The sequence below is a fragment of the Dermacentor albipictus genome, chromosome 1, assembly GCF_038994185.2.
Source record: "Dermacentor albipictus isolate Rhodes 1998 colony chromosome 1, USDA_Dalb.pri_finalv2, whole genome shotgun sequence".
NCBI classification, from domain to species: Eukaryota; Metazoa; Arthropoda; class Arachnida; order Ixodida; family Ixodidae; genus Dermacentor; species Dermacentor albipictus.
Genome location: NC_091821.1, coordinates 458,934,495 through 458,960,845, shown reverse-complemented (window position 1 = coordinate 458,960,845; position 26,351 = coordinate 458,934,495). Strand labels below are relative to the sequence as shown.

The 26,351-nt window shown below is 46.5% G+C and overlaps 1 protein-coding gene across 4 annotated transcripts in view; it reads right to left on the bottom strand.

Moving 5' to 3' along the window:
• LOC135902815 (uncharacterized) overlaps nucleotides 1–26,351 on the bottom strand; it is a 245,371-nt gene that overhangs the window by 49,351 nt on the left and 169,669 nt on the right. The window contains exon 3 of one of the 4 annotated variants that reach the window (XR_010564612.2): nucleotides 25,650–25,907. The exons of the other annotated variants lie outside the window; for them this stretch is intronic. The gene's annotated coding sequence lies outside the window, so the exon portion shown is untranslated. Of the gene's footprint in view, nucleotides 1–25,649; nucleotides 25,908–26,351 lie in introns of those variants that run through there. 4 annotated transcript variants of the gene reach the window in all.

The window sequence follows — 26,351 nt, the reverse complement described above, 5'->3', positions numbered from 1 at the left end:
TTTCCGTCACGGCCCTTTAAAATTGTATGTTAGTTTCGCATCGGTGTACACTGTACTTTTCTCTTGCGCGGTATTCAATCGCGCTTCTCTGAAGCCGGCAATGATGATGGCACCGACACCGGTATTAAAGTCGACGTGGCGAATAGTTATAATTGTACCGTGACGACGCGGCAGCAGCAACGCCCTACCGGCCTCCTCAAAATCGGCCGCTGATCAAAATCATACCATCTGCGGGAATGGCTGCGTATCCGTTTTGTTTTCTTGTTTTTGGTAAGATGTGGCACACAGGCCTGTGGACTTACATGTGCTGTTACACTGACACATTACTTAATTTCCCAGGAATATTTCACAAGCTTATGCGAAGCGCAAAACAAGATTTGGAATGTTCCACTAAGTTGCGTGAAAAGCTGTCTCGCTCGGGTTTTATTAATCTGGTACAGTGCTGCCGTGAGAAGCCAGTATGCTGTCAGAAAGAACTCTCATCCACGAATGTTTATGTAGCTATTTTGCATTGAACACACGAATTATATGCGCGCTCAGAAGTGTAAAGAACGAAAGACAACTGTCGAAAGTAGCAGTAATAACCCTAAAAGTCAACGTTGTCTATTTCTGAATTTCTTATTTAATATGGATATCGTACATCAGTATCGATGTTCAAGCACTCCACGATGTACCGGTCGATGGTACGAACACTCTTGCTCTTCTAGAGATGCGGCACTTGACGCGGTGGAGTGATAGCGGAGCTTGGCTCTTAAAATGCAAATGTAAACACCAGCGCATCAGCACGTCGTACTGTTCACATGGCCAAAATGTACTCTGGAAAAGCGTGTCAGCATTATTTTCATACGTGAGATATATCGTGTACAGGCAGATCCGCCTGACTGGTTGGGTAATCTTGATGAATTAGTGAATTTCAAGAAATTTTAGCTTGTCACGTTGGTCCAAGTAGTCCAACGTGTTTTTATGTATGTCATTTTGTGAATAAAGAAAAAAAAAGCGGTGGTGCAGTGGTAAGATGCCGGGCTCGGAATCATGAGGTCGCAAGTTCGAATCCTCGGAGGGGACGGTTTTTTTTTTCAAATTTTTTTTTACTTTTATATTTTTCTTTTTCGTATTAACAAATTTACATAGCCTTAAGGAGGTGTCTGTCAATTTTTAATTAAATATTGATCAAGAACTACAGAACTTTCTACTACAGGCAACAGAACTACAGGCAACAGAACTACAGGCAACAGAACTACAGGCAACAGGACTACAGACAACAGAACTACAGAAACAACGTCCCAAAATACGACAGACTCTGAAAATTTCCTGTTGTGTTTTTCAACTGGGCTTCATTTAAGTATTAAGGGCACCTCATAATTATTCCACAGTTGATCACTCGAAGGCACCATGTTCTATCGAATGTGAGTCCGTGTTCACTCTCTTTGATGAGCAGGAGAATTTTACAGCAAAATAAACGATTCTGTATTAAAAATACGCCGATCATGAGTTAATGATGAGAAACATTAGGAGTAAGAGTATAGCAGGTGCAGAAAACAGCAAATGAAAAGAGAACAGAAAAAAGTTTAAAAGCTAACCAGGTGAGCGATTCCCGAAATTCGGCATATGACTGCGACTATACAAATGCAGTATTAGCGTAACGTGGCTGTGAACGCCTTGGTGCACACTTTTAGGTAAAGTTCGCCGTTGGTTCTACTGTGATGAAGCTTCTGACTAAAGCACGCCTTTGCGCTCATAGATTATAGTCCTCTAAAGGCGTCGTTATTTAGATGACGCACACGTACTGATAAGGCGTGAGCCACCGGACTTCCTTTAGTGGTCATTACACGCTGGCAGGTCCAACCATGGCTCTCGACCATTCATTTCTCTTTCCCTCTTCATATTCTGTAGCCTTAATGGACCCATGCACTAAGAAAAAAAGTCATTTCCCAATATGTATTTTAGGTGAGGGCCAGAGAAATTTTCTCGTTTAATCGTGGAAAACCAGGAGTTACAGAGACCTGCCAAAAGTGTTATTTCTTAAAACTACAAAGCCCACTTTGTTGTAGAGAGGAGTAAATGAAAAAAAAATTATTAGGCAACGCAGAGGTAATGCCCGCGAGGCTGGACAAAAGGATATCTTCCTGTCTAGGTCCTGAGCTCCGCCGGGTGCAGCAGCAACCATAGTAACACATAGCACATGTCAAGATTAGCATTTCTAATCAGTTCTATTTGCACTTCTACTACAAAGAAGAAGGACAGCTAATGGTTTACGTTTTTATTTATGTATTCGTAATGCGTCGTATTGCAATTTTAAATGTTGCAACACTTCCTGGCGGTTAAAATTGGCTAAACCGTGCTATGCATTTCGTGTGGTCTGAATCGCGTGTGCAAGAGATTGCGAAAGTCCCTTTCACGGCCAAACAAACCTAGGCCAGTGAAAATACTATAGACAGCGAACTCGTTGCAAAACTTTTCACTTGGTCCTGTTTTTAGCCGTTCATTCAGCGTGTGCCGCTCATGATAAAGCCTGCGTGACAGGAAATCTGCGGGAAAATTCAATCAACTGAATTGTTCGAACAAAAAAGAAATGCGTCGAAAATGGTGGGCCTCGCATTTCCATCGTGTTTCCGTCGCGTTTCCTATTAACCGCCAGCGTGGTGGCTAAGAGTAGAAGGTGTGCCGATGAACGAGCCTTCTGCGCTGAATAAAGTCCGTCCTCTGCTCCCAGGCGATGGAAGGGGCATTCTCATTATTCAATGAAAGGGCTTACCAAAGTGATTTCGGGAGCGTTCTGTGCGTCGGTTATCTATTAAAAGCAGTTACAGAGTGCGCGCCAGTTTTCTGTTGCTGTTTCAACATTTTCAATTTGGCTCGGTTCTACATTCTCTCGAATCCCAGTGCGCAACTGTCTCGTGCCTCTTTTTTGAGATATTAGATGTTTTTGGGCTTGTATACATATATATATATATATATATATATATATATATATATATATATATATATATAGCGAAATGAAAAATTTCTGCTTTGCTTTTCCAATCGTGTTGCAAGGATAGTAAATTGCTAAGCAAGGGTCGCTAGAATACCTTCTTCACGGATAAAAGTAGATTCGCGACACGCTCTGTACGCTACTTGAGTAGTTTTTGCCCCTAGCTGAACAGTTTTCCCTTTTTCGAAAGATTTTCGTACACCACTAAAAGAAACCAAAGGTACACCATTTCGTACACAAATTTTTGGCACGCTATGTGTCACCGTCCGACGCTGAACACATGTGAACTAAAGCTTAGCCTCAGCCCACATAGGCGTACGCTGGGATTCCTATTAGGGAGGTCCAACTGTTTTGCAGCGCACTCTTCCACTGCTCCTCACCCCCCGACCCTCCCAATGCACTTTCATGTGCTATCCCCATGCGAGATGTTGCAGACGTTCAACGAAAAATAAAAAAAAGATACCATATCGGTAATTGCACTTCAACCTTGTAATGCCTTGGGCAGTTGCGCAATTCTTTTTCTTTCTTTTGAAAGCTTGCCTTAGGCACAATACAAAGCATGTTAAAAGTGAATGGCCAGACTTGTTTCATGTAAAAAAATCTAGAAGTGAACAATGAATTGGCCCTTGAATCCAACGTTCAATGTCGTGTGGGTGGTCAGGCCGAAAGTCTGCTGGCCGCAGGTGGTGGAGATGGCTTAGGTGAAGTCCTTGGCACGCCCATGGGCACATATTCTTGATCGCAGTATTACAAAATTTCACGATGCATCGTAGGGTACTATTGCGGCGGCCACAGACTGGGTGAGCGCGACCCCGCACCCTGCCTCTGTACCGTTACCTCCCATTAGCGGTTAACTCACCAGGGAGGGCTGACCCACACCGAAGTATAAGAGCGCGTGTGGTAGGTCGGAGGAGTTCTTTTTCACGCATGAGCAGCCTGCAGACATATTAAGGAAAATGCGGAAGGGGGCGTGTTATAATATGTGGGTGCGTTGCCAAATCTGCTTCAAGGAGACCCCGCAAGGCTGCTCGATACAACCGCTGAAGACGTGTCGCGCTGTTCGTTGTGACAGCAAGGCGGTGAACGCTATGTGAGAGCGGAGTGGACCGAGACTATCTACGTGTGTGGTGGATGTCTTGTGACAAGTCCTAGCGAATGATGAGCAGACAATATGGGGCGGTTGAACAAAAGGAGCAACGCGGCCAAGACAGCAAGTTCGGCAAGATAGGTGGGCTGTGAGGCATGGGCCACATACGAACACGTTTGACCTGCCTCTGGTATGCATGGGTACACGAGAGCTGTGTGAATCATGGTTCCATAAGTGTGCGCTAAGACAGTCGCATGGTCTCGATCATCACCGGCGCCACGAAGGCGTCTCAGTGCCACTTAATTGCAGTATGTTCCACGGAGCCAGGCGCGTAGCCACGATTCTTCATAGGTCGGGGGGGGGGGGGGGGAGGAGGACAAGAATTCCATTATTGTGTGTTACGTTACACATGCTTGGCGCATAATAAAACTATTATTTTAGCAAGCACTCTGCCTGCCTGAAGGGCTGTACCATCCTTTACTGCGTTGGAAGCGTGCGTGCGTTGGAAGGATATGCGCATTTGTTTACATTGATTTGTTACAGCGAAGCTGGATTTGTCTAGGGTTCCATGCATTTTTGTTCTCCATGAACAAGATCTATCATCATCCATGGCTCAAAGACCCCTTAGCATTCCTTCTCCCGTGAGCAAGGAAACAGTGCTATGGTCCACAGTCCCAAGGCAGAGGCTACAAGCGCTCAGCAAAGCCAATCGAACAGTGCTTAAATTCTTTCTAATCACGCACACAACATAAAAAACAGCATGTCGATAACAATTATCATCAATGGCTTATACCCCCTTAAGCAAGCAAAGAATGCAATGACTAAGTCCGGTAAGGTTCATAGCTACTCATTTTGCGCGAATTAGCACTACCCATGTTTTCGCTGATATCCACATTGAGATATCCACATCTTAATGTGGATATCTCGGTACCGAAAAGGATGGGGCTTATGCGTTCCGTGCTGCAGACATATCCTTTGCGATGCCGCACCGACCTGGCCCAACCGACCACCCAGCGGCGTACGTGCATCGATTATCAAAAAGTTTCATTGCAGTTGCGAATAAAATAATGATCACCGATCAAGACAATAAATGAGTTCGTACCTTTGTTCAAAATTATGTGTCACCTCCGTGTTGTGTGCTGAACAGCTTCGCTGGTCAACCACCTTTACAGAGAGGAAGGGTTTATTTATTTATTTATTTATTTATTTATTTATTTATTTTACCCTCAGGGTTTATGCATTACGGTAGGGAGCGTCAATGACACATCGGCTGAAGCATGTACTCACTCATGCTCCCCTTAGTTTGCAGTTTCTCACCGACTCCTTGACTACAGCCAGGACCGGTACCTCGCTGAGGCTTAGCGTTATTTATTTACTTATTATTAAATTTATTTATTTATTTATTTATTTATTCTACCTTCAGGGTTTATACATTAAGGCGGGGAGGGTCAATGAAACATCGGCTGAAGCATGTACTCATTCGTGCTCCCCTATCTTTTGCAGTTTCTCACCGAGTACTTGAGTGCAGCCAGGACCGGTACTTTGCTGCGGCTTAGTTATTTATTTATTTATTTAGTTATTTATTTATGTATTCATTTATGTAGTTATTTATTTATTCATTTGTTTGTTTGTTTGTGTTTGTTTGTTTGTTTGTTTGTTTTACCCTCAGGCTATATATATTACGGTGGGCAGGGTGAAAGAAATATCGGCTGAAGCATGTACTCATTCGTGCTCCCCTATCTTTTGCAGGTTCTCACCGAGTACTTGAGTGCAGCGAGGACCGGTACTTTGCTGAGGCTTAGCGTCCTTTATTTATTTATTTATTTATTTATTCATTCATTCATTCATTCATTCATTTTACTCTCAGTGTTTATACATTACGGTGGGAAGGGTCAATAAAACATCGGCTGAAGTATGTACTCATTCATGCTCCCTTACGTGTCGCAGTTTCTCACCGAGTCCTTGAGTACAGCCAGGGCTGATACCTTGCTGAAGCTTAGCGTGGATTCGTGGATGCCGTGCCTGCAACTGGGAACCTCACCTACTTCGATACAACCCAGCCACCAATGCCCTCCGGTTTACTTCATCACTCCTGGCTTATCGAAAAGAACGGATTTTAACCCACCACAGACAAATCGGCATCGACTATGATGACAGCGACAGCAACGGGCCTCTTAAAACCATATTGCGCGCATGCCCAGGAAGTGGGCATGGAACCATCGGCGGAAGCATGTACTCATTCGAGATCCCCTGTTTTTCAGGCTAGATATTTCAACAAGCTACCCTATGTGACCCTTTGTTCTGACAACCTTTGTATTGTAGTGCTTCCATGCCCAGAAGCCTTATTAGTGCATTTGTGTGACCTGCCGCTGTTAATATTCGGTGATGTTGAGAGGATCCAGGTCCCAATGATGATCAGCTTACTGAAATGCACAAATTCGGGAAGGACATGCATGAGCGCTCCATTCTCATTGAAGCCAAACAGTTGACGATGTGAAGCGATACGCTAGTGCCTAAGAGTCAGCAACAGTCACTTACTAAACATATTCCCACCATAGTTACACGCCTAGAAACTGTCGAAACGCGGACATCTAATTTGGATAATGTGCAGTGCGAACTTACAACAACGCGTCAAAGCAAGACACTGAGGCTACGGGTGCCTCTTGATGTAGCATAAAATCGCTCTCGGACAGACAGCTGTAAGGGGAAAGGCTCGAAAATTTTCTTCACTAATCGTACATGAGTTATTGCAATATTGGAACAGAAAAGTTTGAAATAGCTTTACGTTATAGCGCTCCTGCTAGTGCCTAGCCAGATGCTAACATGGCGAAGGCTGCGGGGTCTGGAGGGTGCGACAACGCTCCATTAATCAGAAGATGCGCAAAATAGAGGCGATGGACGACGAAGGGCTGACTGAACAGCATCAGTCCATGCAGCAGCCACGTCCTAAGCGGTGTTCATGGCACCGAGCTACCGCGGTAAGGCGTTGGGCCTCCAACCGAATGGTATTTGATGCAGGGTTGAGGTTCTGATGCAAGTTCTACTTGGCGGCGTGCAGCCCAGAAACGAAGATGTTGGAATTCCGGAGTGGTTCACCAATCATCAAACGACGGCACACGTGTTCCTTCAAGTAGTACCGTTCTAAGACAATGGGACGGGTCCCGGAGCGAGTTGAATACAACGCTTTGTGGCACCGCCCTGTATAAATCCAAATTCACCAATCAACAGAGCCGACGAAGGCAGCCTGTTCCGCCCGAACATAAGTCACTGTGAATCAGCTAGTGGTCGCTACCCCAGCAGTCGGGCTCACATGATAACAAGACCGTCATCCTTCCTGGCCACAAAGATAAGTCCGGTGAGTGGCGCCGCGCCAGGGTGGTGACGCGAACGGGTAGGCAGGGACACATTATTAAGCAGCATGAATTAGGCATGCACAAATATGACCAGCACACTCGTAGAACATTTACTGAACATCGAGTAAGCCCATGTGGTATGGCGGGCGTTAAAATCTTCTGGTGCAATAATGGAGCAGCCAGAATGTTTTGGTGTAAATGTGCCAACCAGTTGAGATACGAACCCCGCTGTAGGGAACAGCGTAGTATAAAACGATTATAATGTCCGAGCGTTGGACCGGACAAATACGCTCATGACTTCTTGCCATAATGTGCATCATCCTGAACGATCAACAGTGGTCTAAGCTGCAGCATGTACTGGAGGTACATCAGGTGTAGCACTCCTACGGCCCAACATGGAAGGTGATGAGTATGCCACAAATCCTGAAATGGATAGCCGGCTGTTGGAGTCTTGAAGCAGTACAGCCCAAGCACGCAGCCTACTATATCAGGGACGCTGGCACAACTCCCCGACCTTCGCCGCGATGCCGTGACAGTACCACTGTAAAATGCTTTCCGGCGCACTTCAAGACGTAGCAGCCATGACAAGTTGAGGTTATCCACTAGAACCGAGGTGAGAGTCATGATTTGTTGCGCAACGAAGCGCGAGAGTTCTTGGGCTAAAAGATATTTGGGCATAGATGTCAGAGTAGCCATATGACCGCGAACAGACGTCGACGATGAATGCGATGACCACTTTCCGTCACGATGACGCTGAAGCACAGTGCGGCGTTCATTGAGACGCTGGATTTTCGTTTCAAGGGTGGACAGGCGATAGTCGATCGCCAACAATTCTATCGCCATGGGAAGCGTCGTGTCTTCTGTCGAATATGATGAACGCTGTGGGAGTAGAAGACCAAACCGCCGTGCTATATGTAGGTTTGGCAGGATCACTTGTCGTTGTACTTGCTGTTATCACCTGGTCAGCGTCCTCTATTAGCGAGGCCAGAATGGCGCAACGGTTGTACACAGGAACGTGTTTCATTGATCAATCATGATCGGGCCCTGTCAGTTGCCGAGAACGGCGTTGTCGAGCTTTCTTAGTGGCTTTCAGCTTGGCAGGGCACGTCGTGGAAGGGATGCCATGATTGTTTGTTTGGCATAGGCCGTATCGAAACGATGCTGATGGTTCAGGCTCCATAGTGTCGTCTTTGGGTGGGTATGGACACGATCACTTCGTGTGTCCCTGTTTGAAGCAAGAGTTGCAGTACAGTACGAAGTGCTTCGACGGACACAGGTGCAGTATGCAGCCACAATACCGAATACGCTCAGGTGGGGAATTAGGACCTTGAAGTGTGAGTAGGCAGGTTGGACCGCTGTCCAAGTAACGATCAGCCCCGACGTTGTGCGTGGGACACGATAGCTCCAGCAGGATCCTTTCATGTTCTTCGTCATAGTCAACGCCATTCTACATAGCGTCTCAAATCAGTACCACTGGCGAGGTACACCTGCACTAAAAGGACACCTTCTTCTAAGACTTGTATCTGTTGCAGTTCTTCTAGCTTATAAACTAATGCCATAGCAGACACCTATACTCAGACCGTATTGGTAGATTTGTGAAGAGCGCAAACTTGAAATCTGAAAGTTGTGGGGATGCGCGACTCTCGCGCGACCCGATGTTTTTCCCGCATAGCGCGTATCCTGTAGTGCGGCTTCGCCGCGTGGCCTGCGTGATGCCCGCGGCGGTCGATGTTGTTGGGGCGCAGTGCGAGAGATGGCGCAAGCGTTGCGCTTCTAAAGCCGCCGACAGGCGAGGTTACTTGGGCGCCGAAATTAAGGCGCTTGCTCTCTTTGGGTTCGGGAAGCAAGCGGGACGGACGTGCCGTGCCGTGCGTGCGCCAACCCATGCTTCTGCGAGACCGTCTCGCGTGGCCGCCTTGGACACCGTTCGCGTGACAGTGCGCGCGAACGACCAGGCGTTGGGATCCAGCATGGGGCGAACATATTCGCTCGCTATCAGGTCGCGGCAAGTCGGACTTCTAGATTTGTCGCCCGCCCATCGGCATGTTTTGCGGATAGCAACTCGGCTAGCAGGCATTGATCTATGAAGGCTGCAGCAAATGCCCTTGTGATTGTTTGCACTACTGTGTTGTCGTTCCTTTGTCCCAAGGGTACGGGAGGAGAACCCCACAAAGTCTAGAGGCAGGCGTCCAGAAGGGCTCGAATGATACGGTTGGTCAGAGCGGACATGTCGTATCTAGAAAGAGGCTTGCTAACAAGTTTATACCAGATGTCGTTACCGACACTGGAGACTCATGTGGCGGTCGTGCTGGAAGGCCTTTTGATGAGCGAGGTTTTTTTAGCGCCACTGGAGATACAGGTTCATCCGAAGGAAAGCCAGTAGCTTCCGTCGTTTTCTTGGCCGAAGTGTTCACCGTGACGGCAGGGCTGCTCTGTCCGATTTTAGATATTCTTAGATTTAAATTTCGTTTATTCGGACATTACGAGAAATTCCCTCGAAGAGGGGCGAAAGGAGACAGTCTGTCTCCTTATTGGGCCTACTCTTCGTGCTGCACTTCGGACAGGTACAGCAAAGCGGAACACAAAACAAACAATACACTTTGTACAATGAAAATTAGGTACATCGTCATCAACAAAATAAATAATCAAGCTCACAAACCATCAGTCATCCACAATGCATGTGTTAGTTATACATCTATGTGTGTCTAACATGACAAATTTACATAAAAGGAAGTAATTAGCAAACTACAACGAAATATTCTCAAACATGGCAATATGAATTCGTGCTTATTTGGACACTTACATGGAATGAGAGAACGCATTGTTGTGTCGGTTCTATGCACATGCTGATAGTAAATATTTTACCCTCCGGGTAATTTTTTTCTTGAATTGCATTATAGTAGTGGTTTCCTTTGCATATATTTTATAATTTCAGGATGTTCATTACATAGTGGAATATTTTGTTTTCTTATTGACTGCATTTCATAGTTGGTGGTTTCATAGTTCATAATTGGACATATTCAAGAACGCATGAGTAAACAGCTCTCAATGCTCGAGGTGTTCATGCTCAGGGTACTGTCTTCGCACGTTGCGCCCCTCCAAGAGAAGGAGATGCTCCTAGCATGAATGGTGCTTGCATGGGTAATGTTCCGCTCCCTAGACACAGCGGACGGCCGCTTGGATGCTCTGCACTGACGTGGCGTATGCCCCGATGGCACTAGCACTTGCGAAGCCGCATAAGAAGATGGGCTGGACGCCACAGCAGGAAGGTATAGGTGCCCACGAACCTCGTGAATAGGCGCCAGTAGTGATTATGAACCGCCAAGGTGGCCCAGAAACAATACGGTTCGTGTAGCGGAAAAAAACAAAAGCCAACAGGGAAGCTACAGAAAAACGCGGAGCTACAGAAAGACACGATCGAGCTGAACGAGTGCTGGCATCTCCCCCCTGCGCAATTCATGTTATTCACAGTTTGTATTAAGCAACCTGCACACTTGCACAAGGCACCATGTTAGAAAATGGCCTAAAGAAACGGTGCTAACAGGTTTCTCCGTTTATTTTCTTGATTTTTATAAGAAAAGCTACAGGTTCTTGATTGTCGCGCTATGAAAAATTTGTAGATTTCTTTCCTAGCTCTCTTCTGAACAGAAATAAACTCAGAAATTTGCACCTTCCTACAAACGGAAAACAACTTCCAGAAAAATATTCCAGTTTGTCTTTCAAGTCCGTAGACATTAACAAATCGACCCTTCCTGGTGGCGCAGTCACTTTCGTTATGTTGCATTTCATTATGTAACTTTCAGTATGTTATGCAATTTATGTTATCCACAGTTTATATTAAGCAACCTGCAAACCTGCACAAGGCTCTATGTCAGAAAATGGGAAAAAGAAACGCTAACCTACATTTTCTCCGTTTTATTTCGAGATTTTTTACAGCAAAATCTACAGGGGCTTGATTGCATCGCCATCAAAAATGTGTACGTTTCTTTCCTAGCTCTCTTTTCAGCAGAAATAAACTCAGAAATTTACACCTTCCTACAAACGGAAAAGAACTTCCAGAAAAATCTTGCAGTGTGTTCTTCAACTCCGTTGACAATAACAATTCGACCCTTCCTGGTGGCGCAGTGGCTTTGGCGTTTCGCTGTTATACCCGAGGGCGCAGTACGAAATCCTCGCCACGGTGGCTGCATTTCCCTGAAAGCGAAATGCAGAAACGCCCATGTACATTGCATTTGGCGCACGTTAGAGAGACGTGGTACTTCGCCGTAAATAATGTTAAGACTTTCAGGCACACTAACTTCACGAAATGTCAACTAAAAGATGCAACAAGATATATTGCCCAAGATGCAATTCCCCTTAAGTGAGATTGGAGGTAAGAAGTAGTTGGCCACCTGCCATACTGGCTGTCACTTGCTTTGTTTTTCTCCCGATAACGCCTTTGGTTCTTTATTTTTCCGTACCGTCACTTCCGTATTCCAAATCGACATGGCAAAAGATTTGCTGGTATTATTCAGAATAGAACACGTTGGCGCGGTAGAGACACCATAAAGAAGCCTCTGACAACAATGGAGCGCTCTGTTGTTGTGCCACGTTCCTGGGTATTTTATAAGTTTTCTTCTGCTTTACGTATCCTTCCGCTGTCCGCATGATTGGGTAATTTCTCTTTTTGGGGGTGCCTAACACAGCAGACAAGCGTTATCATCATTGTGAGCGCTCATTGAATGTCTGGTTTGGGCACTAGAAGGTAAAATACATAGACGAGAGCCATGACAACCTGAAGCAACATGAACTGAGCAGCTTTATTCCTTCTTTATTTATTTATTTTATACCTCATTGCGGTACCATGCATTACCGCAGGGCGGTAACAACAGCAGCAACATTAGGTCTGCACCGAGCTAAACAGCGCATTGAATCGAAGTGGTGGAAATCTAATGACAAGTTCTCTTGCATGAAACATATACGTAGAGAGAGAGAAGGAGAGAGAGAAAAAGTTTGGAATATTGCAAATAATTCTTCAAGTAATCAAGAAAAGTATTATCAATATCTGACATAATCTGTTAGAGAAAATAAAAGACACATAACTTGTTGAATATAGTGGTGCAGGATTAAAAAGTAGTACAAATTACAAGTAAATAAATAATCTGCTACAAAAAAACTGCAAAAGGCCCGTTCAGTGCATCAAGAACATACGAGTCGCGTGAATATCGTACGACTTACTCGGGCATTTGACTCCGGTGCGTTTTCGTGCGCGCAAAATTAAATTATGTTGAAGAGACGTTAGCTTGCGGATTCTTGCGCTAGGAGCTTCTTCGTTCGTTTTCAAGATTGAGAGAGCATCTGCTAGAAAATTTGAGTGCCCCCTTGCGCGTATGTCTCTTGTCCTTACGTTTTCTTGACTGTAAGTCTTTTCTTTGTCCGTTAGATGGCGATGCATTACATGGTGTACTATTGATTGTCCGGCGTAGGGTCATATGCACATTTTCTTTCTAACGCTCTCCTGTGTCGTTGCTACGTTTTCTACCGCCATGCAGTTTACCGCCACGCTAATATGTAGGTAGGCTATTAAAGGGGCCATGAATAACTTATTATCCAAGTCGAGAAATTCAGTTGAAGCTAAATTACACTACTTCAGAAACAGTCTGCCGCAAAAAGTTATGCAATGCGTTCAGCAGAAGCAAAGTTATTGGCAACCAAACATCCCACTTGCTTAGTGTCTCCCATTACGAATGCTACGGCGGAGTGGGACGCGCACACATAGGTCCGCCTACTGAACGTCACCGTAGCGCGCAGTTCAAGTTTGATTTCGGATGTTGACGTAGACGCCACTACTTCCGACTTTGGCGACTTCGACGCGTCAGACGCAGTTGTCCTGAGCGAGTCGCAGTGCGCTCGCCAGCGGCGACACCGCGTAGACACCGCGGCGGCCGCCGTGTCTACGCTACGTATAAGACCGCACCTACACGTAAATGCAGTGCGTAGGCGCAGCGTTTGCACTGTGAAGTGTCCACAGCAGTTCTGGAGTGCGTGCTCGCGCTCGTCTGCTCCGGTCTGGCGGCGCTACGTGGTGCGGACCGGCCTTGTCCTCCGCCAGTTTCACTGACGAACTGTGGCATCATCCAATTTGCGTATTTTCAGCGCTGCCAACAGCTCAATACGAAGCGAAGTCAGCCAGGGCGTCTAACCAGGAGCGGCCAGGAGAGAGTGAGAGTGAAGTCTGCCTTTACGTCTCGCCTGGTTCGAAGCTGTAGTTGAATGTTCCGATCTAGTCGAAACTAGCGAAAATCGATGGCTACATACGACAACCATAGGAAAGTTGGCCAAAGTTTATGGGTGGCCGAGCGTGCCACCCACATGGGTGGCCGAGCGTGCACACACGATAGACGGCTTCTTCCGTAAGCACGCAACTATTACCGAAACTTGAAAGCAGATTTTGGCTTACTTCAGCTTGTGCATTAAATTGCGTCAATGAGTATACACAGTAACCCTAGGAAGAAGCGCACTGATCCAAACAACGTTACTGATTGATGTCAGCTAAATAAACCGTCTAGAAAAGCGTGAGCAGCAGGCTTCTGTTGAAAAGATCAAGAGCGTTTGAGAAACAGACTTCGCGACCTGCTTGCAAGCTGCACGCGACACGCGCGATTGCAGAACTTGGATGCGGTGCCCACAGTAGCGTATGCTACAAGGTAAATATACCTGGTAGTGGAGCTTCCATAGGAGCCCATACGTTCAAAATATGGCGGTTCATCAGCGGTTCATGGGTCTTAGCGCCATCTGTATGAGGAGGCAACACTTCCGCCAGAAGAAAAAACAATGTGATGCCATATCCGTTAAAAACAGAAGTGACTTCATTTTGTTCTCAAAGGCGCGAAATTTGTTTCCGTGAGCTGCCTTTAGAGCTGCGTATTCTGCATCATAGCCCACGCAAGAGGCGCGCGTTTGTACCGCCCTTACAACAATATTTATCGAAAGTCTATAGACTGTCTATAGACTTTCCGTAAAAAAATTGTAAGGGCGGAAAGCCCGTCTTTTTGCATAGCGTTCGCCGCCAGCATTTCCCGGCAAACTTTACGGTTACATACGCTTCACTTGCCGGGAAGTGTGAGAAGCAGTCAGAGATCTTTAAGTTCCATCGCGTTGCAAACTTAAATGTGAAGCCTAAGCGTGCTACAAATTTTTTTTCACCATATCCGGGGTGGCTCAGGACCCCTTTAATTTCTTTTGTGCTAACGTACTGTTCTGGTGTCCAGGATCTTTCGTTGTAACATTACATTTGCGCTACTGTACGAGCGTACACATGAGAATGAAGAAACGGGCAGAATTCTTTTTCTTGTAATAAATACTTCAAGCTAACCATCAGGAATACCTGTGTCCATGTTACACGCGTGCTACTCTGACGCGTGTGTCGATATTTCCGGCAGATAGCGGACGTTACGTTTGTTGGAACATCCCAAAGAGCTGGTCTGCAAACTGGCAAACTGACAAAAGCTACACTGTGAAAACGTCCTAAACTTCAAGGTCGGAAGTCGATTTACGGCTCATATTCCGCAATATTTTGCGCCGTAGAGGAAAACAGATCTTATTCCACACCTCGTTAGAAATAGCATGAAGCGATAATTTAGCACAAACGTCCTCGCTACCACATCGTCGCCGCAAGCAAGGCAACTTCAACAGATAAAAGTACTGCAAGAGCGAAGTGCGCTGCTTAACATCGAGATTATAGACCCAATAACATTTTAATCACGATGTCGACAGTGCGCACTAACACATATACGCAGATCCTTATCTACTGCTGCGTGCTCTTTACCTCTCGCGAACTCTATGTCACGGCAAAACTCGCAGAAGATAGGCCTGCTGAGTACAACTTCAAAGACAGCAAGGTGAAAAGGGCCTCGAAACAAGTCACGTCACCAGCTCTTCAGTGTGCTACTGTTCGTTTGTGTTCGTCATTCCATAGATTACAAGTTTTATATGTCTGAATACCGCGCAGCGATGATTCATCGACTTGGTGTAAGCGAGTTTCCAAAGCCAATCTTGATAGCAGACATTTTACGTGCTTTTCGGAACGAGAAAAAGAAAACAAATTTGTTAAGGCACCTGGCTAGATCTCACGCCGAGCCATGTGGTTCTGAAGTACAATGTATTAACCAAAGACAAGGCCTCAGCGTTAGCCCGCCGAAGAAAAAAAGAAAGATCCCTTTATTCAGCATTCTACTCGAGTGACTACAAATTGTGCGGAAACAGCGCCGACCTCCTTCTCATAATCTGGGGTTGTCCCGACAGTAATCAATATATATTCGGCTTTATTAGCAATAAAAACGAGGGAGCAGCGGGAGACCACGCTGCTCAGTTCTGACTCGGGCACCCAAACACGGTTCGTCCGCACGACTCTCCTTTGCCTCCTTCTCCTTAAAGCTTCCGTCCATAATAAAGGTTTTGTATAAATCTATCTGTCTTTCTGTTGCAACGCACCAGACGCGCTTTCAAAATTCTAGCAATATTTAGAACTGTAGACCTGTTTGCAAAAAAGTAATATATTCAATTTCCGTCTCTCCAAATGGGAAGCCTCGTTCTAGAAGCAAACAAACACAAGGAAGCCGCAGCGCTGAAAAGAGTCAACAGGAATAGACACACAATGCATCACTTCAACCGCTATCTGCAAGGGGTACGTAGAGAGTCCCAATCCGAAACGGTGGTACTGCGGAGTTGCGCCAGTTCGTTATTTTGTAGTTTGGAAAAATATATTCACAAAATTTCTTGCTTCTTTCCTGCTGCATGGAGGCTTACCAAAAGCTTGCAAACAGAGTCTCAGCAGCCGCTCAAGTTCACCTAGAGGAAAACACTCGCCGTTCCCTCCGATATTGTGTTGTAACCGTTTCGTAAATTATAAAGTTTCCTCCAGACTCATCGCGTTTCATGCACAGTTTGCGCCCGTTGGTTCTGAGAGTGCACTCCGCTAAGAGGCATCGCACAATGAGAAACTGTAAACCAACAGGTCGATCGAAGATAAGCTGCCAAAAAATAAGAACAAAAAACAAACCAGTGTACCAATGTGATGCTCGCGTTTCGCACTTCTCGTGAACCACGGGTCTCGTTCACGAGGGGGCTCGAAAACTTGTGTCCCGATTGTACAGCGCCTGATACGCGCAATTGTGTTAGACCGGGTCTCGACGTCCTACGTCCCACGTTGCGTTTATTGCATATAATGCAACAAGTTTACACTTTGAATGCATGTAACGAACCAATAGGTTGTTGCAGAAGTGGCGTTGTATATTTAAGCGAAGAAAATTCATGCGGATACCATGCACCGTGGGAATTGATGTAAGCCAAGTTTTCTGGGCTGCTTCCTTTGATTGACGAATATTACATGTGGTGTTGAGAGCGAATTTTTCTTTATTTCTCCAGGTTTCAGTGCAATACGAGAGTGATGAGTTCATGTTAAACATTGTCTTGCGTGCACCTCTGCCACGTACCTCGGCTGCGTAGTGTACCTCAGCTGCGTATTACATAGCTTGTCCTAAAATAATGAGATTCGCTCTTGTGAAAAGAATTTATTGATCCGGTCAGCAGATGTTCATAAAATTCTTGAAAATACAACGCTGCCAAGGTGCTCCCCACGCTGCGAAGGCTCCCTGGAAGTCAGGAGCCGTAGTTTCTTTCAGGCACTCTGTGACAGCCCGTTGGATGGCGGAAATTTCGTTGAAACAGTAACCTTTCAGGCTTCTCTTGAGCTTTGGGAAAAGTAAAAAGTCTGCCGAGATCGCATAGTGGCTGTATATGGCTGCGGCAAAGTTGCAACCCCTATCCGAGCAAGGTAGGCAGTCACAACGAAGGCAGCGTGGGTTGGAGCGTTGTCAAGGTGGCGCTTCCACTGATCAGCTACGTCGGGTCGTTTCCGTTTGGCTGCTCTGTGAAAGTGCCAAGAGACTTCTTTGCAGAGCACGGCGTTCACGGTTCGTCCCAGTGGTACATTTCTTTGTGGATCATCCAACGCTTGCCACAATAAACAGTGCTTTACCTTAGACTTTGACATTGCCGCTTTCTTGGCGTGCGGGACGCAGTCTTCGCGGTGCGTCACTCCGAGCATTGGCGCTTGGTTTCGGGGTCGTACAGGAAAATCCATGATTCGACCCCTGTTATTACGCCGTCTAAAAAAAATCCCGTTTCCTTTCTAACTGCAGCAACATCTCACGGAAAACATCAACTCGTCGTTGCTTTTGTTCGTCATTCAACAGTTACTGCATCAATTTCAAACAAATCTTAGGCACGTTCAAATTTTCAGAAACGGTTTTGTTGACCATTTTTTTGCCCATGTTGAGGTCTTCGGCAATTAATATGATACTCAGACGACGGTCGGAGTCCAGGAAATTTCTTTGTGTTTTGCCGACATTTTCGTCAAAACCACTCGTTGAAGGGCGCCGCAAATCGATCCATGCCTTCAACGGTCTCCTGTGCCTTCTTGCACTCACCGAAGCACCGCTAAAACCTAGGCTTTTGTAAGCCTCCTTAACCAAAGTTGATGTCTCGGAAGTGGTTTTACCCCGGTGAAAGCAGAATTTATTCGCGCACCGCTGCTTCAGCGAAGGCTCCCTTTGTTACGTTTTCTGCTACGACAAAAAAAATCTCGATAGTAGCTTTTTCGCCACTTCAGATACGGCGTCAGAGCTCGGACGCCACCGCCGCGCGGGGCGTTACTTAGCGTAGAACCCGCACGACAAATCCTGCGCAGTAGCGCTGGATTCGCAGCGCGCTATTGGCGACTGCAGTGCATGCGCTGGGTAGTCACGATACTTTACGGACAAAGGCCTACATCTGTCGTGTAGCGCGTTGCCTTGCGTGTACCTCTGTTTTGTGCAGCTCTGGTGCGCATGCTCATCTGTATGCATAGAACACAGAAAACTCAGAACGACGTGTTTGCTTGAGACGATGTACGCCATTTTTCATAACCTCCGAGAAGATTGGCATTCTCATTGCCTAACATGGGACATCGCATCGTGGCAGAAGTGCAAAACATTAATTCAACTACGTGGCTGTACGTGCCAAAACCACAATCGGATTTTGAGACACGCTGTAGTGGCGGACTCAGGACCAATTTTCGCCCCTTTGGTGCTTTTGACATGCACCTAAATCTTAGCTAGTACGCGATCGTTTTTTTTTTGCATTTTGCCCCGTCAATATGTGCCTGACGTATTCGCGATCGAACCTGCGACCTCGCGCATCGCCGCAGCCTCAAAGCTACTGCGGTGTGCACAGAAATGTTGTTTTGACGTACGGCCGCCCCCGTAGTGTCACCTAGGTGCTACAGTGCCTTAATGCGGTGTTGTGTCTGCACGCCCTACGTTAATTGTCCGCTTGTCAAATTTTCACGGTGTTTGAGTGTCCCGAAACGCTGCCGTAAGCATTCTTTGGGTGCGCCCACGAGGCAGCCCCTTCATCAGCGACCGCCGAAACGGCGGCGGGTCCCGACACCGCCTGTGCCGCGCAAGCAAAGAAGTTCATTTCGAGTCGACAACAACCGCCGCCCTCCATGGAAGCGGTAAGGACCTCAAAGGCAAGCCTCATGACCCTGACAAACTGACCGTCACGGAGAGCAAGGAACCAATGCTGACAACTTTCGTTGATGGAGTGTCAACCCGTTTCCAGATTGTCTCGCTTTTACTGCGGTGGCTAGACATCAGAGGCCGAATCCAGAAAGGTGGTGCGACCATGGGTGGGCTTTTGTGAACAGTTTGACCGTTATGATTGGCCTAGACACAGTCATCAGATTCCCGAGTTGCGTTAACTAGGGAAAATAACTGTTTTAAAAGCGGACAGATTTCATGCAGTGGTGCATCTGCTGACATGTGTGTGCTCAGACAAGTGAGCTGAGGCGTTTGAAATGTTCCTGTATGGAATGTGCTCCCATTTCTAGAGCCACTTGCGTAAAAATGTAAAATACCCCTTTTCCCCTTCCCTTCATTCTCCCGAGCTCATCTCCTCACCAACAGGTAATTCTCGGCGACAGATATGGACGACGGCGTGGATCCGCTTAGCCAGCTTAGTGCGACGCCCCGGTATAGCACAAGGCAGCTACGATGTTTTAGCCGTTCCGGCGGCGTGGGCAAGTGAGCCCCTTATAATGACGCCGGAGTCCAAACCACGGACCTCAGAACCGGATCACAAGAAGGATGTTTAATTTTCACAATAAGAGCAATGTATCCAACACTGTAACAATGTTTGCACACTTAAAGGTATTTTCTTGTCACTGTGGTTACACCCCTACCATTAGGACCTTACAAAAAGTTATAGAGGACGACAACGGAGCTCTAACTGGACGTGCCATGACAAAATAGGTAGTTGGAAACTATGTGATCATTCTGACAGCCTTAGGCCCACAGAAATATCTGACACCTGAGTTTCATGCCTCTCCCTGGGAAATTATCTTGCCGGAGATTTCTGTGTGCCCAAGGCTGTCAGAATGATTGCCTAGTTTTCAACTACGTCTTTTTTCATCGCGCGTCCATATAGACCTGCGTTATCAGCCTTTATAAGCTTTCGTAAGGCTTTAATGGTAAGGGTGATACCAGTGCGACAAGAAAACACCCTTAAGGGTGTAACCAATTTACAGTGTACCTTGAATTTAAGATTATCCAGCTTGTTCGCAAACACTGTCGTATATAGTGGTAGCATTTCCTTGCTTTCTTACGTCGCCTTTTCCCTCTCCCACCCTCCTACCATGTATGAGCGCATTGAGCGAAGAGTGGCAAGGCTGGTATTCACTTGTTTTGTGATTTCGTCCGTTTTACCCATTCTCTGCCTCCTCTTTCCCATTCTTACATCCTCCCCTCTAGACAGTTGCGCGTTAGTACAAAGTTAAGCGCTGCAGTTTATGAAATGCTCTTGCGAGGGGTCACGGATAATTACCGCCGTCAAGACGGTAGTTTTGCAACGCCCAGGGAGCCCCATAGGCATTGTAGCGACGCGATGGAAATGTCCAAAGAAGCTTCTCGTTATTCAAAAGGCACAGCGCGACTGTGACGGGCCCAAACAAACACAAACCACAAAACAAGCGCTTGTGTTTCTTTGTCTCCGTCCCAGTTGCGCTGCGCCTTCTGAATAGCCGTGAACGCACTCGCCCAAATCAAATATTTACTGCAAGTTCCTCCCATCGCCTTTCCTCTCTGCCATACTCTCGCCATGAGCATGCACTCTCTAAACCACCTCCCGACTCAGCGTGCAAGACAGCAGCAGCAGCAGCAGCAGCAGCAGCCCTATAAAACTCGAAAGAAGATGCAAAGAATACTTCGCTTTAATATCAGAAGCCATATATTGCCAAATAATGACTGAGATTCATTCCCTTAATAACTCAATTTTTGAAATTATACTTCAATTAAGATATGTAGTCTGCGTGCAAGAACTGCGCGTTCGATCAGAGAGAGATACAGAGAAATGGGGAAGGAAAGGCAGGGGGCTTCACTAGACTTTGTCCAGTTAGCAACGCTACACACGGTGAGGGAGATGATCCAGTGAGTAAAAGAGGCTTGTACGTGTCTCAGGTGGCCTCACTCACTTGGCATTCCAATACCCCTGTCACATGAGCAGATTTGACCGCCCTTAAAAATAACCGTGGCTCACAGTAGACAATTTTAGCGCGTCCGGTGTTCCGGCAAGTGCGGGCCGTTTTCAGGTTCAGCGAGGACGCAAGCGTGAGCGGTCAGATTGGCGTGGCCAGCTGATGGTGCAACGCTCTACCATATAAACACAACCAAATACTATATTCTGCTTAGCTGCTGGTGTAAGTTCTCGACAGCAGCGTAATCGTGTTTCCAATTACGCCGCTGCCGAAAATTTGCACTAGTAGTGAAGCGGAATAGGGTAGGTTACTGCAATTTTAGTTCTTTCTTTTTCTGGTTGAGGTCTACACCACCAGGTGGCTGAACCTCTCCGGCCACTCACGTTTACGCACCCGCCCATCGGCAACCCGCCCAAACCACCGCCGTTTGCCGAAATAGCAGTCACGCTACAAGTCTATAGTGTGCACAGCGGTTAAAGCGAACGCGGTTTTCCATTGCTACACTCACATAGTTAAGCAAACCAACTCGATCACGTGCTCATCATGAGTGCATGCAGAATGTTTCACATGAGGCTCACTGTGTATAATAAATAAATGAATAATTACTACCATGCAGATAAATGCTGTAATAAAATATACGTTCACTGCTTCAGTACTGAAAACCTTTATTGCCTCAATAATATTGAGCTGCTTGGCGATTAACACATTTTCTTTCAACACTGGTTGCCGTAACTCATGTGCCTCTCCGTAGCATTTACGACAGCCAGAACAATTCCTTGGTTTATGACAGCGAAGCTGTATATGGCTAGGGTTCCATGCAGTCTTGTTCTCCCTGAACAAAAACTATCATCATCAATGGCTCCAACCCCCGTAAGCATTCATGCTCCCCTCAGGAAGCATAACATGCATTAGCTCATAGCCCCATAAGGCCAAGGCTACAAGCACTCCGCAAAGGGAAGTGAACGGTGCCTAAATTCTTTCTAATCACGCATACAACATACAGAACAGCATGCCGAAAACTGTCATCAATGGCTCATACCCCCGTAAGCAAGCAAAAAATGCAATTACTCATAGTCCCGTAAGAATAATGACTACTCAGCGTGAATTAGCTACGATGGCACAACCCTTGTTGTCATTGTGATTGATTTGAATCTGGATGTATCAGTGCCGAAGAGGGAGGCAACCTACGCGGTCCGTGTTGCAGACATATCCCTTGAGATTCCACATCGACCCTGCCCAACCTACCACCCAGCGGCGCACGTGCATCGATTTGACATTATCAAAGAATGTGATTGCAGTTGCGAGTGAAATAATGACTGCCTCGTCAAGACAATAAATCAGTGTGCGTACCCTTCGTCCCGATGACCACCCATCCACACAATAAATGAGTCCGTACCTTTGTTCAAAATTAGGTGGCACCTCCGTGTCATGTGCTAAGCAGCTTCGTTGCTCAATCACCTACAGAGAGTGGAATGGCTCATGATTTTCTTTTCGTTATGCGGTGCTGCTGCGGTGTTGTTGTTTGTGCGCATTACTTACCCTGCTTTAGATTTCAAATGTCGTACGTCCCGTAGGCTTTAAGGAGAATGCTCGACGTCGTGTCGTTCTTCAACGACACATAGTAGGCATGCGTGTGTGATTCGAGAGAGGACCCATGGGTCTGGTCAAAATTCATAAGACCTAGAAATTTGGGCAACATTTGCCATTTTTCAGGCGTCTGCGTTGCAGCGACGTAGACGACAGCTGTACATCGTTGCTGAAATGGACGCTGACCATGAACGTATTCGGTGCAGGAGCCAAAACATTTATTAGCGGAGCACTCTCTTCCAGCGATCGTTCAGTTTGGGCATACCCCCTGAAAAGTTCGTGGTACGAAGCAACAATCCCACACCTCCCTGACAGCGGATTCAGAGAGAACTTTCGAATGAACTGCTCGACTTTCGATTACACTGTGAGTGTTTGGGAGTCTATGAGACGGCTAGACACGACCATTCCAGAGGCCATTACATGAAATAAACGTGCAGCGATGGGAGCGTGTCACCTCGCTACGTCTGCTTAGGAAAGGAGTGCTGCCAATAACACGTTGGTGGCCGTTCTCCGGTAAACCTTGCGTTCCACGAGTTCTGCACAGCTATTCTACGCAGAGTGGAATCGCGTTACATAAGTTTCTCCAGAGAACGGGAAGTTTCCGAGCCCTTGCGCCGTTCCTCAGCTGTCTCTAGATTTTCTCAAGGTGTGGGCGCCCTGGACGGATGCCACATTGAAGAGTACACGCCAAAAGGCTATGCCACTGATTATATGTAAAAGGTCGTACAGCGTTATAATTTTCGCCATTGTAGACCACACCAATACGTTTATGCGCACTAATGTAGGGTCACCTGGAAGAGACCAAGATGCAAGCGTCCTCTGATGGTCACGGCTCCAGAAAGTATTTGTTGTGAGCTCGCTCACAAGTAAAACACAAGTACTTCAGGGTGTTTGCGTTTGTCCTGTGTTGCTTACTGACCAAACTTTCCCTTTGCAGCGGTCAATAATGAAACCATATGGACAGCCTGGCCCGGTCGGGTCACCTGCACAGATTTGCAATTACCGGCTGTCGAGTGCCAGCCACCTAATTGAAATGACCTTGGGCAGGCATCTTGCATTTGGCTTGAGCGCGAGATCGACAACCTGAACCGCATCATTTGTGCGTGTTGTGTGCTGCATACCCTTTGCGAGCAGGTTAACGACAATTGTTACGCCGCCATTGGCCGATGCACTCGGAAATTGGGAAAGAAGATGCCCTCGGCCAGCTTGCACAGCAAAGCGGCTGGATCCATCAGGTGTTACACTAAGGAATGCACTCGTCAAGCACCTGCATTGCAGCATGTAGATAATTTGCACATACTGTGAAATTCGACATACTGTAGAATTTTACAAATGACTTTTAATCGAGCTTGCGCATGTATGCTGCATATACAAGGTACTTCAGTCATGAGTGCACAAGGAACTCGTATGTCACATTATGACAAATGCGCCTACGAATAATGACACTTCGGCATTTATTTGCCATTCTCTTTACACTCCCCGTTTACTTGAAGTTTGCATGCGTTTCCTATCATGAAACCGTCGGTCGAAGCGTGTAACTGAAACCAATTTGATTACATCGCTGCATTGGTGAACTCTGGTATGGGACAATAAGAATAGCATAGATAAATAGCCGGATAGCATAAGCATCGATCGTGATCGCAAATTAGTAGACAGCTATAGGAAATAAAGATAGTAGCTTCATCGGCCGTATAAGGTTGTAAACATTACCATATAACTAAATTAATAACCATAGTGTCAGGCGCGCGCAAGTAAACATGAAAACATCTCCTTCGATGACGGCGGATACTCGATGCCAAAACGCTGGAGCGAGGAAGCCCGGCAGCAGCAGCGAGCAAATTAACCTGCCTTCTGCCTCTTGCTTCAGCGCAAACATAGCGGGGAAGGCAGCGCATACGAAGGTATCTGTAGTCGGCGCACTGTGTCTCCATCACAGATTACATCCAAGATAGGGCTTGCGCAGCCGCGCGCGACCGCGGCAGGTGCAGCAGCCGCTGCAATAGAAAGTCCCTCTTTCCCACCTTCAGTGCCTTGCGCGTGACGACAGACGGCGCGAGCCCTCTCCGCTTTCCTCAATGGCACGCGCGAGATGGAGCCGCCATCGTCGGCTCAGTCTGACGCGCTTTCACTCGCACCTACAGCATGCGGTGCGCGGCGACAGTGTTATCGCCCTTCGATTTTATGCGGAACATCGTGGCGACACAGACGACGATAGCGAAGACGGCGGCGAAAATGCGCCTGGAATGTGCAAATAATTGATATCGTAATGAGATTATCACTGAGGGCTTGATGTATACATGCATGACTGCGTCAAAGCGGGGGTTCTTCAGTGCGTTTAGTTGCACGTTAGTTCTGGTCTTCATTGCACATTTACTAATATGTCGTTTACTACAATTTCATATTTCAATTTTTTTGCCTAACTTCTCACGTGCCACATACTTCACGCTTGCAGACTCAGCCGTGTTACATACAATCGAACACCTTTAAAATGAAGTCCTTGGAGCCTCTGAAATCATTCATTATGCAGGCCACTTCTTTGTAATGGTCGTGCACTGCTAACGATAGAACCAGGGCAGCATAATGCCTTAGTTATACAGATTGTTTCGCTTCAGAAATGCGTGACTGTTTATCAATTTGCTGTCTGGGGTTCTTCATGCTGGTTGATTAAGATTGACCGACTAGCCTGGATACTAGTTATCACAACTGCATCGATTCAATTCATGCACAAACCGCATGACCATGTAGTTCTAAATTTTAGCACATATATGGCCCTTGTTGAATTACTTCGTTGCTCAGCCCCACTGCGAATGAAGCTGTTCAGTAATAATTCGTCCGGCCATTTGCCTTACGTATTTATGCAATTTTGTGACTTCGACAGTCTTACTTCAACAACCAGAGCATAAGGTTGTGAACACTTGATAAACCGCCATTTGATTGAGCCACTACTTGGTTGTGACTGAGCACTGCGCTAATCAATGTTTTTCAGCGTTTGTAACCTTAAGATGCTCACCAGAAATCTATGTGTATGTGGCAATTGCAATGCCAACATGTAAAACAGCAGAGTGTCAAGGGTTTTATTGGCTATTTGTATCGACGCAAAATAGTGTCCTATCATGCGAATCATGTTTGCATTCATGTCATTGGACTCCACTTGCAGTTGCACAAGCTTTCGCATTAGCTTATGCCTTTTCTTCTCCGACTTCTTGAGATTCATCATTTCTTTTTTGTAGCTGGCAAGAAGCGTCTGCACAATAGTGGCTGGCCGCCTGTGACCTGTTGCAAGTTTGCTTGTGCCGCGACTTGCATCCCCATTATTGCTAGCAAAGCTTTTCCAAGTCTTCTGCGCCACCTAGGCTGCAGAAAGGCGAAGATGCTTAGTCAGGGATTGCATGTCTGCTTGAAGTAGGAGTAGCTGCTGGTTCAGACGCTATCACGTCGCCATTTTCTTCGAAAGCTAAGCCATCCTCCCATGATCCAATCATTCGTCCGCCTTCGGGCAGCTCTCTAATCTCTGACACTTGTGCAAGGCAAAACACCAAAAGAAAACAGAATGTAGTGCACTATGTACCACATTTTTAGTCCGTCGGAGGAAAATGCAGCTTTGTAGCGATTCAATATATATGCAATAAATTAGGTTGCCACATAGCTTGCAAGCCTTAGTTTGGAGTGCACCTACTAGTCAGTTGTTGAGAACAATGAATGACAGAAAGCAAAAAAAAGAAGGGATCCGGGAAATCGGTGAATCAGTCAAGCAATCACTCACTTAAACTAGCACTGATACGCTACTTCCCAAGACGT